The following is a 19,268-nucleotide window of genomic DNA, read 5'->3' on the forward strand; positions in this document are numbered from 1 at the left end:
TATTTGTCTAGGTCCTTCAATGTAGCTTTTCATTGCACCTATCACCATCCTTATTTATAACGAACTTGTTGATCAGGTGTTTCTCTATCCAGATATCCCTGGGCCTGTTTTTCAGGAAGAATAATACACTTAGAGAATCCCTTGGCTCTCCTTGCTCAAGATATTTGCAATAAGTTAACAGCTTTAAAGGCAGAAATGAGCCCAAGATTTGCCACTGGGCGTAGATTCACAGGAGAAAAATGGGTTTCCCAATCCCTCTAAGAAAACCACTGCTGCTGAGCTGTCCCAGCCACCCCCAGTCCAGCACAGAAAGCTCCAGGCTGCCCAAATGGGTCATTTTCCTTCCCCGAGTACATCAACCCCACAGTTACCATTTTCTTTCTGAACACTGTCTAGCTGTCTCTCTTCTCCTACTCCTACAAATGGGGGCTGGGGGCATGGAGTGTCCAGCTGGCCAGAAGGAAAAGCCGGCATGTCCTCAGGCCTCATGAACTGGACCCCAAAAAGTAGGAGAGCAGAGTTTGCAGCAGCCTGTAGGAGCTGGTTTGTGTTTCGTTTCCAAGGAGTGGGGGGTTGGCACGCTCTTCAGACCCGGCGTAGACAGGGCAGGAGGGGCTGTGTTCAGTTACCCATCCTCCGTGGAAACACAGGCCTTCCTCCCCTTTGTTGGTCAGGCCTCACTGTTCCTGGGATGGATTCCTCCATTTATTTGGCTGACTGGGGCCTGAGGGGACTTCCACTGGGTGGCACCCATTGACAAGGCCCATCCACCCAAACATGTCCTGTTCACCTTCCTGTCCAGCCATGGGTGGGTGTGCTAGAGCCAACCCAGGAATCCCTCCACTAAGGCCTCTGAGAACCTAAGTCCTCTAAGCCCTGAACACTGGCTGTCACCCCTCTGGCATGTTCCTAAAGGGACTCCATGATTTGAGGGTCACTAAATACCAGGGGACAAAATTCCTATCAAATCTGGGTCCTCCCCTGCAAGCTCTGGGCTCAGAGCCCCCAAATCTCAGAAGCCCCAGCAGAAGAGCTTCTCTTATTCAGGGACTCTGTTCTCTGTAAAAACTACCAGCCTTCCTCTTTCCAAGGGTCTGGCTGTAGACACCAACTACTCAGTGCTGAGAACAGAGCCACATAGCAGAAGCCTTCTCCCAGCCACCTAGATGGTTCTCTGTCTCCCCACACCCCTCGTCCAACCCCAGAGTGGGAAATTCCTAGATTGGCATGGGCTGCCCAGCCCAGAAGAGCTGATACCCAAGAGAACAGCCCTTCAAGGAACCTTGTCGTTACCTCCGAGTATGGTGCCCACACACATTGCTGGGCATAGGGGCCAGGGCCATCAAGAAACATCATGGCTATTTAGGTTCTGAGAAAAGGGGGAGCAAGGTATTTGGTTGAATTGTGTCCCCCAGAAAGATATGAAGTCCTAGCTTCCAGTACCCGTGGAGGCGAACTTACCTGGAAATAAGGTCATTGCAGCTGTGATTCGTTAGATGAAGATGAGGTCCTATAGAAGAAGGGTTGACTCTTTATCCAGTGTGATCGGTGTCCTCATGAGAAGAGGAGAGAGTGACATGCAGCGGGGACACGGTCATGTGGAGACCCAGACATGCAGGAGAGGGCACCATGCCACACCAGAGGCAGAAATGGGAGGGATGCATCTACCAGCCACAGAATGCCAACATTTGCAGGCAAACCACGAGAAACTAGGAAGAGGCGAGGAAGGATTCTACCCCATAGATTTCAGAGGGAGCATGGCCCTGCCGATGCCTCGACTTCAGACTTCTGGGCTCTGGAACGGTGACAGAACACATTTCTGTTGCTTTATGCCACCTCATTTGGGGTACTGGGTACAGCAGCCCCAGGAAATGAATATGGCCTTGAACACATGTTACCTCCTCCTCTCCTCCCCTACTCAGAACACATCCTCTTCTAACCATGTGTCTTTCACTGGTCTTGACCCGGGCTGAGTCTATGACAGACAGATCACATGGCCCCTCAAACTCCAAAGATGTTTCTAATCACCCAGAGGTTTAGCCTGATGTAGACTAAACAACTGAATGCTTGGCCAAGCCTGTCCCTATTAAATCCTAATGTTTTGGCATCCAAGTCATTTCTGCAGGCAAAGCATCTGCCCTTGGAGGAACATTTGTCCCTTCTTGTGATCAGACACCTCCACCACAGTCAAGCAGTGGCCAGAAAGCGGGATTTTTTTGTGCTGACCTCTGTCTCAGCCGCATTTCCATCCCATTGCTAGAGCAGAGACAGCACCCGCCTTGGTGGGGGATGAACCTCCCATGTCAGGTTGTTTTTAGTTCTAATTCTTGATCACAAAACAAATCTAGGATTCATCATCCATGTCATCTGCGTGCCCACAACAGGTGGCAGCAAAAATCTAGCCCAAAAGGTGGGTTCCCTTGACCTGTCCTGACCCCTAGCCTGGACAGGAAATCAACACGTCCATTTTTACTCTTCTGAAAGTCGGGGGTGAATTAACTTTCGCCCTGGTTTTCACTAACCTGTGTATGTTGACCAACAGCCCTGACTTTTAGGGAGACTAGTCAGCAGATCTTTCTGGTGGAAATGATCAGAGTGGAGCTGAGAAAGCCATGCCACCGTGTGGACAGCTGAACCTGCAGAAAGCCAGAAATCCCAGTGAGGAAGGCCTCTGAGGCTGGCCCGCGCCTCCTGGCCACAGCATACCAGTGGAGGAAATGGGTGTGGGCGTACCCGTATTGGATCCATTTAACTCCAGTTCCTTGTGAGGACAAAAATTCAAGACACTCAGATCCAAAGTCTGAAGACACACATGTTCTCTGGACAATCAGCAGGTGAATATCTTTCAATATCTCAGAAATTATTTGATGCTTTTTTGCTACCCTTCAATTTAAATGACGCTCATGCCAAGTTTATGTATATGTGTTTAATGCCCTTTAAAACTATTCCTACTTAAAACATTACAGTGAAGTTTTTTTTAGCCTTTCGCTCTTGACAATACATAGATGGTTAGATATTTTAAACTAACTGACATCTAGGAAGTCTTAGTTGGTGGGGTTTTTTTTCTTCTGTCCCCAGTAATGTATTCACCAACTAACCACATATGTGCTTGCATTTAAAGAAATAAAAACAAGGCAACATTTCTGCAGGTATCAAACTCCAATGCCATGGTCCTCCCTACCGACACCCTCCCCCTGGACTCACAGAATGACCTTTTGGCATTAAGCAATTTGGGCTGCACTCATGAGTTTGTAACAGAGCACAAATGTCCAGTCAACAGCCCCAGCTGAGAATCGAAGTGGACAACATTCAAGGATTCAATTACCCTGGATGGCTTCAAACTTGACATTTAATCTATGGAAATCAACCTCTTTGTGGGTGTCCAAATGGGCCCATAAATGTCACCACATACTGTAAAATCCCGCAACATTTCCAAGGTCGAGATGAGGCTGGTGAACCTGCGTCGACGATGCCGAAATACATCACAGCAACGAACCACCAGACGGGCCTCGGTCAAAATGAACCATCTCTGAAATGATGCAAAACATAATTAGGTTGGAGACTCGGAATGGATTCTGTCACAAGCACATTTCAGCCCAAGACAAATTAGAAACTCTTAAATTTGGGTTAGAAGAAAATGACATGATCAACTAAAAAATAAAATTACTGGAAAACACAACTCTTCCCTTACACATCGACCCTCACCTGAGTATCACTGTCATGATGGACTCTGGGTTTTCAGTACCCAAAGCCTGGGACCAGATTGTTGGGGAATTTATAATTTTGTGTATTTGAGAAACTGCATATGCTATATATTATATGTAACCCCTCTAGCAAGGTCTGAGGCAGCCCCTTGAAATGAAATCTATTAATATTTTATAACAAAAGTGAGGAATATTCACACTCAATGAAATAAAGACTCAAAGGAGCCACATATGAGTTTGGTTCAGGTTCTGCCAACAAATGAATCTTGGTGTCAAACTAATAAGAATATTTCTAGGTTTTAGAGCTTTTTAGAATTCGAAACTGATAAGAGATTTTGGACATAAAATGTTGCCATCAACAGAAAATATTGTAAGGTTGGTTCTTTTGGATCTGCCTTTCGTTATGAACTTGGATCAGGACTCTCTTGATTGTAAGAGGAAGAAACTCAATCCCTAGTCTAAGTACAAAAGGAATGTTTTGACTCATGTAACTGGAAAACTCAAAAGTAGGTCTGGTTTCAGGCACAGCTTGATCAGGGATTCAAGCAATATCACCAAGACCCAGGGTTTTTCTGCTCCAATTTCCTTCAGTTTGGTCTATCTGACTGCTTTCAGCTGCAAGTAACATGGCTCAGCATTGTTGAAATGACAAGGCTATTTCTTAGATCACAGACAGGAGGTCCCCAGGTAGGCAGAGCACCAGGGCTAGTCTAGTAACTTAAATTCAGCAAGGATTTGCACGCTTTTAACCACCTCTCTCAGCCATGCCACTCCCAATGCCAGCCTCGTCAAAGGCTGGCTTTCTTCCTGGCTGTCGGATGGGCACCATCAGCGGCCCAGGCCACATGCTTTCTTGTTCACCTCTGGCAATAGAAAGAGGGAAAGGTTTCCCACTCATCCCTGCAACTCCTCTGGAGGGTGTCATTGGCCAGAAATGTATCGTATCCTCATTCCTGAGTAAATCATGGCTTTATCTCCCTTGGGCCAAACAAGCCAACCCCTTCCCACGCTGCGTCGTGACTCTGTAGTAGGAGGCAGTGCAACATCCACCGGAACTTCACATGCCTCGTGGTCACAAAGGTGCAGCAGCTCCCCACTTCTCTTGCTTTTAGCATCAAGTAGAACAGGAAGAACGTCCAGAGGCTGTTTCCCAGGATTCCCAACAAAAGTCTCATTGACTCTAATTGGGTGACATATCCCTTCCTGAACCCATCAGTGTGGCCCAAGAAATGAAGTGCACTGATTGGCTTAGTCCTTGGCTCCACCCCTGAGATGGAGTAGGCCACAGCGCACAGGGCACGTAAGTCGAACCAGAGGAAGACATCTCCCAGATGGAAATCTGAAGGTGGTTCCCAAAAGTAGGGGGAATGGAAGCTGCATGGTAAAGACAGTTAACAAAACAAGCCCGCTATAGAACCTGAAAATGAAGTTTTCACGACCTCATGTGTGGTTGTAATTATCAGATCGCTTCAATTCACTTTGGCCAATGTGGCAGGCAGCCTCTGAGATGGCCCTAGCATCGTCACCTCCTGATATTCACACCCTTGGGTAGTCCTTGCCCCTTGAGGGTGGGTGGGATGTAGTGATTCCTTTCTATGAATAGAATATGTCAAAAGTGATAGGTTGTCACTTCCCAGATTAGGTTACGAAAGACTGACTTTCATCTTGCCAGCTTGCTCCTCTCTCTCTTTCTCTCTGTCTCTTTCTCTTTCTCTCTCTCCTTTTCCTTCTCTCTCTCTCCACCACTTTCTCTCTCTCTCTCACAATCTCACTCTCTCTGATGAAGCCACCTGCAATAGCATGAGATGCTCAATGGAGATGTTCCCAGAACAAGGGACTGAGAAGACCATGATCCACCAATGTATGAGGACCCGATTTTCACTCATAGGTATCAGTAAAAATTATTTAAGTTTCAAAAAATTACAGAAGCTGGATCAGCCTTCCAGGTGACATTTGTCATTTTTAGTTTGGGGACAGAGCCAGAAAAATAATCCACAATCCCTAGTCCCAAGTTATCACCTAAAAACTATTTGTAGAGGCCCACCAAGGGCTGGAAAGGCCTTCTCTTGAATCAGCGGAAAAGGAGAGGCAGGAGAACAGGTGGGAGGAGGAGACTCAGGAGCCGGGCTGGTCTGCGTTCAAATCCCGACACTCCCCACTCCAGGGGTGTGGCCTTGGGCAGGTGGTTGGACTTCTCAGACTTCTGCTTTCCCCAGCTGTGACATGGGGACCCATGGGGGTGACAGAAGGATGCGTGGGGAAAGGGCTTGGCAGAGAGCAGATGTGCAGACACAATGTTAGTTTCATCTCTTGCAGCAAAGCAAGAGATTCTTCAGAAACAGGGTGAAGATCAAATGAGACGCTGGTGATAAAGTACCTGCTGAAACATCTGGCGTGGCCAAGAGGTTCAACAAAGACTGGCTGGTGCTACTTTTACTGCTGCTGCTCTTGTTGTTGTTGTTAATGAACATGATTCTACCGCCCATAGAGTTAGGCCGTCAGCAGGCTTTTCAATTAAGTGAACTACATTTATTTCAGCACCTATCCATGTTTAAATCTGGCCGTTGCCAGGGCTCAAGAGAAAGCTGGGTGCTCCTTCAAAATAACACAAAATAAATTAAACTTCTCTCATACCCACTGAAAAAAATAATATTTAATACCTTTCTGGGGCCATTCATTTAAACTTTAAAAATGGGTCCCAAAACAATTCTGGATTTTATGCTTGCTGAGCCTAATTGCATGACTATGAGGTGACCTGACAGGGCCTTAGTTTTAGGAGATGATCGTGTGGCTAATAAGCTGTGTTCTTCATGGGTGGGTAATGATTCTGATTAGATGAAATTCAAACGAGGGCTCTTGGGTAAGCCACAGACCTGGAATCCCCGGCACCCAGAGAGAGCTGCTTGCTCCCCCTGAGAAATTAAACACAAGTGTAAGCAACTGTTGTCTGAGTGTTTGTGCATGGCTATGATTGATCGATTTACTGTTCAGAAAGCTCCCTTTTAATTAGGAAGTAAATCTTGCTTCTCGATGTGTGACTATAACTGTCCTTTGAGAATACAAAGGCAGTGTTGACCCAGGAGTGAAGGAGGAGCCACTCGTGCCGTGGGAAGCATGGTGCTATGGGGAAGGGCCGGCCCCACCAGAGGCCTGGACGTAGGGTGCCCAGCAGGAGGGGTGCATGGCCAGGGCTGAACCTGGGCTGGTGCTGGACGGCCACTGAGGAAGAGGGTACAAAAACAATGGCTCACATTTATTGGGTCCTACCAAATGTCAGTGTATTAAAGAGTCTGACCCTACTTTTTGATGTCTGCCTGCTGACTCCTTTTAAATCTGTCCATCTGCCCCCCATTTGGGGAAGCTGGTAAGAAAGCCCAGGTGCTCTTCCCTTTGGCATGAGGGGGCCGTTCCAGCCATCCTCCAGGCCCACCCCAGGCCCCATAAAAACCCCAACCGGCCTCCTTTCCTTGCACTCTCCAGCCGTTTTCAAACCTGCTGGGAAATCTGCTCTGCTCTCCCCTGGAAGCCTCATGATGCAAGTTATCAACTTTTCCTACCTCTCGGTGTGTGTCCCATACCTGTCTGCATTGGACAAGGTTTTGTGGGGAGGGTGGTCCATCCTGTATCTGCAGACCAGCAGGCTGCTCCCAGCAGCCAGATACTGTGCTAAACTCATTCCACCTTCACAGCAACCCTGCATCCTCCATCCTGTATAAGCCCCCATCTGAGGGGGAGAAACAGAAGCTATATGAGGTGAAGTGACTTGCCCAGTGTCACACAGCAGGGGAGCCAGACCTCAAGTCCTACCCTGCATGACTCCAGAGCCACCAGAGGACCATGTGCGCATCGCACAAGCTCACAGCGAACCACCCACAGACGTGGCATAGGCTGCTCCCTCTGCCCAGAGCTCACCTTTGTCCTGCAGGGATCTCTCACACACCTACACCTCTTGCCAGGCGTGGGAGGTAGAGTTCTAAAAGTGTCCCCACTGCACACCCAGGATTCCACATCATTGTCCCCAGAAACTGTGACTATGGGGAGATGTCATTGCCATGGTTATGTTAGGGTCTATGGCATCTTTGACCTTAAGACAGGGAGATGAGCCTGGATTATCCAAGTGCAATCACCCGGTGTCATCCTATGAGCTCTTAAGAGTGGAGCGTTTTCTCCGGCTGGTGGCAGAAAGGGAAGTCAGAGACATTGAAGCATGAGAGGGGCGTGACCTGTCATTGATACTTTGAGGCTGGAGCAGAGCTCATGAGGAGGCAGCACAGCCTCAGGAAGCTGAAAACACCCCTGGCCAACAACCAGCAAGGAAACAGGGCCTCAATCCTGCAGTCACCAGAGCTGTATTCTGCCAAACACCTTAATGGGAGAGAAGTGGGCTCTCCCCTAGAGACTCCAGCTAAGAAGTCAAGCCAGCTCACACCTTGATTGTGGCCTAGTAAGACCCTAAGCAGAGAACAGCAAGGTCCATCTGGATTTCTGACCCACGGAGCTGTGAGATGATCAATGGGTGCTGTCTCAAGCCCCTGAATTTGTGGTAATTTATTACAGCAGCAATAAAAAACTAAAAGCAAATCCACCACAGGTGCCAAGGATGCGAGTCCCTGACTGCTCTTCACCTGGGGCCCTTTTTCAGGGCTGTGTTTGCAGCCAGCATCCTTTAGGGACAAGGCAATGTCTCCCTCCAGACAAAGAGCAGGCCTTCTTCCTGCTTGCTATGAAATGGTTGGTTCCCAAGCTCCGCATTCCTCAGCTGTAACACAAACCCACCATGTCCATGGGACTTGAGGGCAAGGGCACACACATGCTGAAGCGCAGGCTACTTATTGTGCTGTGAGTCATGAAGTCCTTTGTCTCTGATCCAGGAGTCTTGTGTCTTCTGCCAGCATCCATGAATCAGTAGCACTCTAACTTACGAGCTTATATGTAAAGTAAAATGAAATCCCAGACCCCACAACAGTTCCTTCTCCTTTTGACCAACACCCTCCCACTCATCTCCAGCTGGCAGCTGGTAGCCCTTCCTGAGAGCGGCTTTTTCAGCCCTGTGACACCTTCCACGCCATTGGAGCAACAAATACTACTCCTTCGTAACAGTTTGTCACCTAAAACTTTTGCATTTTTGTGTGATATTTTTACAAATATCTGACTCCCCTAGCAACTTGGTATTCCAGGTATCATGCCTGACTTTTCTCACCATTACATACACAGTGTCTAAGAAAATGCCCAGCCCATAATAGCTGCTCAACATTTATTAAAAGAAGGAAGAAACTGCTGGTGATGGAGTCAGGTCATTGAGCCCTTGAGACAGTCACAGTCCCATAGAATCTCCACAATATCATATTCCAATAAAATTACAGGCCAGGCGCAATGGCTCATGCCTGTAACCCCAACACTTTGAGAGGCTGAGGCAGGAGGATGGTTTGAGCTCAGGAATTTGAGACCAGCTTAGGAAACAGGGCAAGACCCTGTCTAGAGAATAAATAAATAGATTAGATAAGTAGGGTAGGTAGGTAAGTAGAAAGATGGATAGATAGGTAGGTAGGTAGGTAGGTAGGTAGGTAGGTAGGTAGATAGATAGATATAGATAGATAGATAGATAAAATTACAATCACCTCCAATGTTCAAATATAATGCTGTCCTAAAAACATGTACAAAGGTTAAGTGTTTAAAATCTTAGCAATCCCCATATATATCACTAGGGAGCTTCTCTTCTCATAAAGAGAAAACATTTTTACGAAGTTCCTCATTCCCCTTGCCTTAGATGTAATAGTGAGTGCCATGTTTCAGCTCAACACCTGTTCTTTAGAGGTGCTGAATCTGAAGACTAAACAGGAAGCCATTGGATTTGCCTCCCTTGAGCATCCACATGGGCCACGGATGCGCCTTGTTGTACAATGACATTCATCGTGGTTACGACAACAGTGGTGTGAGACACCTTTACTTATCATCTCTGGTTTTAGCAATTTCCTGTTTTCCCTACTCATTTTTATAAAATAATTATTCAAAAATACAAAGCACATTCCAATACTTGCACCAACGAAAGCCAGAGAACTACTAAGATGGTGCCGGGCCCATCCCGATCTCGGGGGTGCAGAGACCAGGTGGCAGCTGCACTCCCAGGCAGCAGTTCAAATTCATCTGCTGGCTGCTACGGCAGGGGTTATCCTCTAACACACAGCAAGTGCAAGAAAAAGTATATGCCGTTCTCCTTTCTTTAAAATATGCCTCTCTTGCACTGTTTTATTCCAGCATTCAGCGGAGACATGGGTGTGGAGAAAGAGTCAAGATTTCTCTCTACTACAAGGAAAGCTGAATCCTGAACAAAACAATAAATGGTAACAGACACGTAAATTCACGATCAAGGATCCTGAAGGGCATGGCAGAGACAATGGCATCTGTAGAACCCATGTCCTGTTGAGAGGGCAGCTGCCCCTCAGCGCCACGGGTCACTGCCTGGGGAAGCAGGGGCCAGCACAGCCAGATCTTTCCAGCTTCCAAAGGAAGCCGAACAATTTGGACTTTATAAATGTAAAATCTCCCGATTTTAAAATGTCTTTGAAATGTTTAATGTTTTTAATTATTAGTAAGCCGGGCGCCGTGGCTCATGCCTGTAATCCTAACACTTTGGGAGGCTGAGGCGGGAGGATCAGTTGAACCCAGGAGTTTGAGACCAGCTGGGCAACACAGTGAAACCCCATCTCCACAAAAAATATCAAAAAAATAGCAGGGTGTGGTGGTGCATACCTGTAATCCCAGCTGCTTGGGAGGCTGAAGTGGGAGGATCGCCTGAGCCCAGGGAGGTCAAGGCTACAGTGAACTATGATCGTGCGATTGCACGTGCCTGGGCAACAGAGCAAGGCCTTGTCTCAATAAATAAATAGTATTTAATAAATAAACAAATACTATGCAAGTTAAACTCAATAAGCCAGCAGCCTCCAATTGATAATTTCTGAAATAAACTCATATTTTCAACTGCTTTTGTGACTTCTCCACTTGGATCTCTAAAAGGCATCTCAGACCTGACATGTCAAAAATGAAACTCTCGATTCCAGCAGGCATCTCCCTGCCCCATCCAGCCCCACACCGACTCCAACACACTTCTGCTCCTCGTCACATTCACAGGCAAGTCAGTGACCAGAGCATTCATTCACCACCCAGCCCATGCACAAGTCTCGGCTCCCTCTGCCCCACCCACCTCCCCAACCATCCTTCAGCATAACTCTCTGCTTCACCCACCTCCAGCACCATCATCTCTGTGAAAGAACAGGCATTGTGACACTGTGATGCACACCTCTGGTAGAGACAGCCGTGATGGCAGACAGTGTGGGCCATGGTGGATGTTGTTGTTGTTTGCAGTGCACACCAGCCTGGAAATGCTTCAGCCTGGAGGTGACGTGTTGTTTCTACTCATATCTCATAGCCCAGAGCAAGTCACCTGACCTTGCCTAACTTCAAGGGGACAGGAAATCTTCATCAGCACTCGTAATATCTACCACAGGGACTAGTAACTTCCACCATTGCTAAATTTTGGGTTTTGCCAGTAAAGAACACTTAAAAATATATATCCACCACTACCATCTATTAGATCAACAGCGGACAAACGATGGCCCAACGGCCACAGTCGGCCCAAAACCTCTTGTAAATTAGGCTTTACCAGCACACAGCCTGTCGCTTGTTGTATATATTGTCTGTGGCTACTATTGGCGCTACAACAGTGCTGAGTAGCTGCAACAGATACTTCGGGTCCCGTAAAACTGAAAATATTTACTTTGGGCCTTTACAGAAAAAGCTTGAGCACCCCTAGGCTCATTCATTCACTGTCACAATTATCTCATAAAAGAACATTTGGGCCGCGCAAGGTGGGCTCACGCCTGTAATCCCAACACTTTGGGGGGCCAAGGGGGGCGGATCGTTTGAGCTCTCCTGAACAACATGATGAAATCCCGTCTCTACTAAAAATACAAAAATTAGCTGGGCGTGGTGGTGTGCACCTGTAATTTCAGCTACTCGGGAAGCTGAGGCTGGAGAATTGCTTGAACCCAGGGGGCAGAAGCTTCAGTGTGCCTGGATCACGCCACTGCACTCCAGCCTGGGCAACAGAGCAAGACTCTGTCTCAAAAAAAAAAAAAGAAAAGAAAAGAAAAAAAAGAACATTTTTAACTGAGAAGGTAGAGAAATGGTATCTTAGAATAGAGGCTCACCCTTAAATCAGATCTTGATGGAAAAGACGTGATGTCTTTATTTTCTTCATATATCTGCAAAAAGAGGAAACTTCAGCAGAGGCTGCTGTGGGGCACAGACAAGTGTTTGGGGAGCCCTGGACTGTGAAATCCTTTAGGGATTAAAACTCAGAGGCTGGGAAGGAAGCGGCAGACAAGTGAATTGGGCCGCATGGGGCCGTGGGGCCGTGGGGCCGTGGGGCCGTGGGGCCAGGACCGTGGGCAGAACTCAAGCCCACCTGAGAGGCGGGGCCAGGAAGCTGCAGCCAATGGCTGCTGTGGGGCGGGGCTCCAGTACAGCCTGACCTTCTGATTGGCCCAAAGAAGATGGAAACACATTCTCATCTTGGCATATAATTCCCAATTTAAGAAACAAAAAAACACTCTGAAGGACAAATTTCATGACTGTTGTTTCCCCCAGAGATGAAGCTGGGGAACAGAAGTGACCCTCTAGAAGAGCAGACTCATCGAGTTTACCAGTAATGTTTCATTTCTTTATTTTTCTTAAAAAAATGACATGAAGCAAAAATGACTGGAAGCCACTAAAAGGAATGAAGTCGTGATACACGCTACAACGTGGATAAGCTCGGAAAAGAGGCCAGAAAACACAAAAGGTCACCTATCGCATGGTCCAGTTGATACAAATCCAGAAGGAATCAACCCTTAGGAACAGAAAGCAGATTCACCGTTGTCAGGGGCTGGGCAGCGAACAGGAGCTAGACGCAGAGATAGAGGCGATGGCTGTATAACATGGTGAAAGTGCTAAAGGACCCTGAATCGTGCACTTTAAAACGGTTCATTTTATGTCATGTTAATTTCACCTCAAAAAAACATGACTGTTGTCAACTCTGGGTGATGTGCGTGAAATTATTCTTTTACATATTTTTCCCAATTTCTGATACACATATTGGAATATATTTTACCCACTGCACGGGTGAAATTCAACACAGTGCAGGGCCAGGACAGGCCCTTGAGGCACCGGTTTGCCGCGGTAGATCTCCATCATCCACGGTGCCCATCGGGTCACCTGGTCGTCACTCCGCCGGCAGTCCCCACCCGGGAGACCTGCTTATCTCTCCCAGCCTCGGGAAAACTGCTCTGGTGGGATCAGAGATAAAAATAAATCTGCAGAATGTTGGGCCAGACACGAAAGAGAACAGGCTGTATGATTCCATTTATATAAAGTGCAGAAACAGACAAATCTGATCAATGCTACAGAAGCCAGGATGGTGGGGTCGTTGTGCGGTGGTGGTTGGGAGGGGCATGAAGGGGGTTGTGCTGGTCACTTCCTGTTTCTGAATCTGGATGCCGGCGGCACAGATGTGTTCAGTTTGTGAACGCTCCTAGGGCTGCACAATCGCGCATGCACTGTCCTGTATTACTTCGGCTTTAGAGAAGTTTTTAAAGAAATAATAAATGCATAAATCCATCAGATACATTGAATTTCCTGCCAAGCCTTTGAAATAGAGGCCCAGGCCTTGGCTTCAGGTTGCAAGACACCCGAGAGTTGAGTTTGTGGGATGTTGTACAGACGTGGGTCTCAAAGGCTTATTATAACTTTTTTTATGCAAACAGAAATTACCCCAGCACATCTGGAGACCAAGCTCCTAAAGCGGGTGTGAGTGCAGCTTGTCACTGTACCTTCACAGCACGAGGAGAGGAGAGTTCGAAACCACAAAGCTCCTTCCTTTCTTTCAGGAGAAAGAAAATGGAGGATGGGAACGTCATCAGCCCAGACCAAAGCTGTTCTCAGGCTTAGAATCAGGGAAGAAACGTAATTGCAGAGGGCACACGCTCCTCTAATTTTTTGGAAAGAATCTGAACGCACTGGTGTGTTATTGAGTCCCTGGGGAAGCTGCTGCTCCTCCCCATACCCTCACTCCCTCCACAAGTTCACAGACACCTCGGAGGGAGCCCAGGAAAGGCTGTGAAAGGACCGCACCCAGAGTTGCCTTCCAGAGCCCCTGCTCCCCTCCCAGGACCCAGCCAGGCCAGCATACCGAGCCCTCTGAAGGGATCCCACAGCAGCAGCCCAGAAGGCCACATTTTCATGGAGTTTGTCCACATCCACAGCAAACAGCAGGCAGGCCGGGGATTATATAAGCTAATTACCCCATTCTTTCCCCTCAGTGCAGAAAAGGTCAGGTCCCCACAGCGGGCAGGCTCAGAGCACAAGTACAGCCCCCACCTCCATCCCCCGCCCCAGGGTGTGGGAGGAGAAAGGAGAGAAGGAAAAGAGGGAGGGAGGGAGGGACAGAGACAGAAAGAGAGGAGAAGGGAAAGAAAAACAGACAAGTAGAGGCAAAAACAAGGGAGAGAGAGAGACAGAAAGACAGGCAGGCAGAAAAAGAAAAGAAAGGCAGGAAGACATTGAAAGGACAGGAAGACAGAGTGAGCGAGAAACGGGGAACAGGAGGGGATGGGAGGGAAGAAGATTTTCCTTTTTCCTTCCTTTTCTTTCTCTGAACTTCAGCACAGGGAGAATCTGCATTCCCAGGACAGGAGCACCTCCCCCAGCAGCCCTAGTGTGCGCTGAGCAACTGGGCAGAACCGGACTGCATGGGTTCAAGTCCACACTGGCCACCCGCAGCCACTGCATCCCATTATCCCAGGTGAACGGTTTCCTCTTGAGTGATCAGGGCCTCATCTGTGTCTTCCCTGTAGTGTGGAGAGGACATGGATGGACTCTGAGTTTATGCCCCGGCAGGCACGCACCATAGGGGCTGTGCCTTGGAGCTTGGAATAGGGATTCCTCCAACAGCAGCCATCACTTGAGAAGGGGCCACAGCTCCATCTACCCAGGAGAGGGCCAGATCATGCCCATACTGCAGGTTAGCATCTGTCCCAGAGAGAAGCGTCCTGGTGTGGTCACTTGTTCTGTCCCCGGGTGACGGGATGGACAAGGGGGATGGTGGTGATAGTCCCCATGTTAGTCACCAGCTGGGAGCTGGCTTGGGTTCAGGTCTCACTTCCATCACTAACTTAGGCCGGGCTGGGGCACCAGGTCTTGGCTTGGCTTGCGCCCTGAGTAGAGCTGGTCCTGACAGCGGAGACCCTGTGCCCAAGTCCCCCCTGGGAAGTCAGTGTCCCCATAAGGGCAGTTGAGTCCAATGTGCAGAGGCCCTGAAGGAGGTGATCGTACTTCTATCCCTGGTCCCCCACTCTCCAGCCATGAGTGTTGGGCAGCCCCTGATGGGGCCCTGACCTATAAAATGGGGGTCTCATAGCTGACTTCAAAAGACCCTGGGGAGACCCACTCAGATGACTCACAGGGTGGGTTCTCGCAGTGGATGCCAGCTGTCCCCACCATTACCCTTGGAGACCACAGGCCCAATCTGAGGAGCCTCTTACGAGAGGGGGTCATGAGTCTGGGGCTTACTGGGGCTCTCGAGATACTCATTCCCCACTTTCTTCCAACCCCCTGGAAGCGCCTCCAGCCCCCATGCCACTGGGCTGATGAGAAATTCAGTTCCAGCCAAATGGAGGCTGCTGTTACGCCCGCACCTTCTCAAAGCCCCAGAGGCCTAGCATGGAGCCAAACTCTTGGGGAAGCCCCGAACTCTCAGTTCACAATGGTCAGTCATCACTTACAAGAACAGCAAGGGCAACTATTTATTGAGCACTTCCTTTATGCCAGGCATTGCTCTAAGTGCTTTATGTGTTTAAATAATCCTGACTGCAGATTACAGAGGGGCACCATTCCTATCGCAGATGAGGCTCGCCTAAGGCCACCAGCAAAGTGATTGAGCCTACTTCAAACCCTGAGGTGTGGCTCTGGTCCCTAGGCCCTTGATATACATAGACCCTAAGGGTCTCTTGAGGGCAGAGGCCAAGAGGTGGAGGCAGAGGGGCTTTGGAGAAGCAGGGGCCTGGACATCCAGGGTCTAGCCTGGCAGGAATTCCTGGCAGCCCTACCAATGCAGACTCTGCCATCTGCCCAGGAAGCTGTGAGACTGGGCTGTGGCCCCCCCAGACCTAGGACCCCCTCCCAGCTTGGTGGCTGTTTTTCTCACTATCTCAGCCATGCCCCCCACAAGGCATCTTCCTTTTGAAAATAAAAACCAGGAGTGGGCAATTTCAGTCCCCCACTCCATACCACAAAACCCTGATAAAGGAGTTCCACTGCCTTCTGGGAAGAGGAGAAAGGAAAAACACACACGCACACAAGAGCAAGTCACAAATTAACATTACAGCACATGAGGTAGGCACACCTGCATTTCTGCAGACACGCCTGGGCTCAGGAGCCTGCCAAGCCCCAACCAGCCTGTGTCCTGCAGGGATGTATATCCCACTTCCAGCAACAGTAGAGCCCTGACATTTAATCCTGAGGAGGTGACCCCCACTGGCATCTCTGAACTGGGCCTTGACAAATAGCAGTCACTTCTGAATCCATTCCCCCAAAAGGTCACCAGCCAGACGCCAACAAAAAACCCAGCCATCACTGTCACATGCCGTCAGTCTTCCCCCACCCCCACCTTCTCCCCCATCTGTCTGGCTTGTGGAATCCTGTTCTGGCAGGAAGGTACTAGCCAAGACCCCCACCTGCCAGGGCCTGTCACCCTCCTGACTCCCAGAATTCCCTCCTTCCCCCTCACCAAGTGGGGGACTCTCAAGCCTCTGTCCTCACCCCGGGGAGGACCACCAGGGTAGTGGGCCCAAACCCTCCCCTGCTGCCTGGGGTCAGACACAACGGGCTTGCCTTGAAGCAGAGGGGCCAAGGGTCCTTCCCTACACCTGGAGAAACCAAAGCCCCATGACCAAGTGTTGGCCCCATACCCTGGGAAAGAAAACCCTCTGTGAAAGTACAGCAATCCCAGCTTCCTCCCTAGTCTGGGCCCTAATCCACCCCAGATACTTCCTCAGTTTGCAACAAAAATCGCTAAGCAGCTCTCACAGGTCTCATCTCCTTCACCAAGGCAGTCCGCCGAGCCTCAGCCACCACTACCATGTGGCGCCACGCACAGGGTGCAGGCTGAGAGGTGTGGCTTCTCCACAGATCAACTCGAATCAGCCTCTCAGTCATCGGCTGCATCTTCATCCCAGAAACCACCCTTGACCAAGCATCCTGCCAGCAGCTCCCTTTAGCTACATTTTCCTAACTAACGTGTCCAAGTGTGCTCTTATCTGAAAGCCTTACTTTTTTATGGTTTTCTTTTCAAATTATGAAAAGTAATGCATATTTACTTACTGTAGAAAATGAGTGAGACATAAAACACACAAAGAGGAAAGTAGGGTTCCCCTGCCAGACTTGGCCGGGACTGAGAAAGTGACCTGCCCTCTGTGGGAGTGACTCTTGAAAGCCTTGGGATGTGCTCCTGGCTTCCCCAAACATGCCCACATTCCATAATGTCTAGTTTCCATCTTAAGCCACTGTCCTGGGAGGAATCCAGGCCCCTATCACTTATTCACTCCCTCATTCCAGACTTGGGTTCGAATCCTAGCAGCCCCGTGACCACCTCCCCGGCTTCCTCATCACAATATGGGGCTGTTGCAAGGATTTGATGAAGTTCACCCCACAAAGCCCTTTCCACAACGTCTGCCTACAGTAAGTGCTCAACAAACAGCACCAATGAATGTTAACATCACCACCATCACAGTGGTATCAAGGGTCTCTGCTTAACAGAGGCATGGCCTGAAGTGAGGATTTGAGGGCAGGTAGTTTATAGGGGAGGTGGTCCCAGGAAGTCCAAGGAGTAGGCAGGTGAGACTGAGGAGGCTAATCAAGGTGTCATCAAGGCCAGCTGCCACATGGGCCCCAGAGGAGAGGTGCTGGACACCCTCAGGGTTATCTCACCTGTGGGGCAAGGGAGCTGGGGTATTTATCCTCCGTTCCCACCATCACTGGCTGGGGGCTGCTGTTGGGGGAACTTAGCTTCCTGGCATGTGGGTCCAGACTGGAATGGTGAGTACAGGGAACTGGGCAGAACCAGTGCAGGTGCTGTTCAGTGTTGGATCTGTGCTTGGAGGTGGGGACACAGACAATTCAGGTTCTAGGCTCTCCAGGGACTCCCCCTGGAGACTGGAAGGTGGACCTAGGAGTGGAGACTCATATTGCTGCAGCCATTCACAAAATGCTTCCTCTTCTCTCCGTATTTCTCCCTCACTCTTCATTGCCACAAACAGGACAGGGGCCCCAGGGGCAGGGTCATGCACTCCACCCTGGCTCCTGGTCACGCTCCCACCTCGGCAACCCCCCGGAGTTCAGTGGAGACCCTGCATCCTGGGTCCACACCAGCCTTGTTCACAAGACAAGGTGACAGAGGCCATGCGTTCAGATGTGGAGCAGGGAGACTTGAGTATGACTCGACCTTTTACCTGATGGTCCCGGGACTTCGGGAGGAGATCTGCCCTGCTGAGCCTCTGCTTCTACATCTGCAAAGTGACACTTACAGGCGTGGCCGTCTTTTTAGGCTGCGTGAAGAGTCTGGAGATACAGGGAACATTCAACACACACTGAGTGCCTGGGTCTGCTCATGGTTTCCCAATTCAGATCCAAGAAAAGCACGCTGCTGCCCCGCAAGACCAGAACACAGAGCCCCTCCCTCCCCAGGAGCCGGACCTGAGCAGCAGGGGGTTAAAGAGCAGTACCCGGGACAGCCCCGGGTCAGGGTCGTTTGCAGGAAGGCAAAGCCGTGGAAGAGGGAAGGAAATGCCCCGGGTCCCAGGCGGGGCCTCGAGCGTGCCCACGCCGCCCCCTGCTGGCCACGCCTGGAGTTGCAGGAACCGGGCGCCGGGCGGGACCTCAGCTGCCTGCTCCGCGCTGCTCCCGCGCCGCGTGGGTGAAGCGCCCTCCCCGGCCACGCACTGGGGTCTCACAGGGGCCAGGCTGAAAAGCAATGCACGCCTTAAAGGCGGGAGGCCGGCCCGGCGCAGGCTGAGGAACACTGATGAACGACCTCCTGCAAAGGATTGTCCCCAGAGGACAGGGCTCGGGGGAAGCAGGACGGCGCAGCGTCTACACCCCCGCGCGCGGATGGCCCCCGGAACTGCCCACACCCCTGGCTCCCGGGTCAGCCGGTCATTGCCAGATGCCCCACCCCCACCGCCACAGCCAGGAGAGGGGATGACATGGGGTGGGAAATTCAAGGGGGAGCCCAAAAAATCGTTCTTCAAGATAAATCGTATTTTGAAAATTCAAAATCAATGCAAGCATATCCAAGAACAAAATATCAAAATTGTAAATGAAGTCAGGATCAGTAGTACTGATTTGTCCTTTTGCCTAGGGCTGCAATACGGCTAGGCCCAGCGCTGTTATTTATCTGTCATTATTTAAAGCTTTGATATTAAGCCAGTCGAGGTGGCCCACACTTGTAGTCCTAGCACTTTGGGAGGCTGAGCG

The 19,268-nt window shown here is 49.7% G+C and overlaps 1 long non-coding RNA gene across 1 annotated transcript; it reads right to left on the minus strand.

Moving 5' to 3' along the window:
* Window positions 1–3,225: 3,225 nt before the first annotated feature.
* On the minus strand, window positions 3,226–18,568 carry LOC134809150 (uncharacterized). The gene is made up of 3 exons (XR_010154132.1): window positions 18,489–18,568; window positions 18,245–18,353; window positions 3,226–3,529 (listed from the first exon to the last, which is right to left on the minus strand). It is a non-coding gene; the product is annotated as an uncharacterized LOC134809150 (long non-coding RNA).
* Window positions 18,569–19,268: the final 700 nt, after the last annotated feature.

The sequence above is a fragment of the Pan troglodytes genome, chromosome 21 (assembly GCF_028858775.2).
Source record: "Pan troglodytes isolate AG18354 chromosome 21, NHGRI_mPanTro3-v2.0_pri, whole genome shotgun sequence".
Classification (NCBI taxonomy): domain Eukaryota; kingdom Metazoa; phylum Chordata; class Mammalia; order Primates; family Hominidae; genus Pan; species Pan troglodytes.